The sequence below is a fragment of the Myotis davidii genome, unplaced genomic scaffold, assembly GCF_000327345.1.
Source record: "Myotis davidii unplaced genomic scaffold, ASM32734v1 scaffold590, whole genome shotgun sequence".
In the NCBI taxonomy this organism is placed as follows: domain Eukaryota; kingdom Metazoa; phylum Chordata; class Mammalia; order Chiroptera; family Vespertilionidae; genus Myotis; species Myotis davidii.
In genome coordinates this window covers 1100565-1100837 of record NW_006282381.1, presented here as the reverse complement: position 1 = coordinate 1100837, position 273 = coordinate 1100565, and positions in this window count along the sequence as shown.

The following is a 273-nucleotide window of genomic DNA, read 5'->3' as shown; positions in this document are numbered from 1 at the left end:
ATGGAACACACAACCTAGGTACGTGACCTGACTGGGAATAAAATCTGCAACCTTTGGATGTATGGGATGATGCTCCAACCAACTGAGCCACCTAGCCAGGGCTGGGCATTCACTTTTTAAACCGTCAGTGAGTGTGGCACTGTGCCCTCCGCCCCCCGCAGTCGGCCACTTGTTCACACGCAGCTATGGAGCCTGGATCTGTGTTAGGCACTGGATGGGCTATTGGGATGCCCAGGTGGAAAGGCCACAGGCCAGTCCGGACCCCACGCGCCC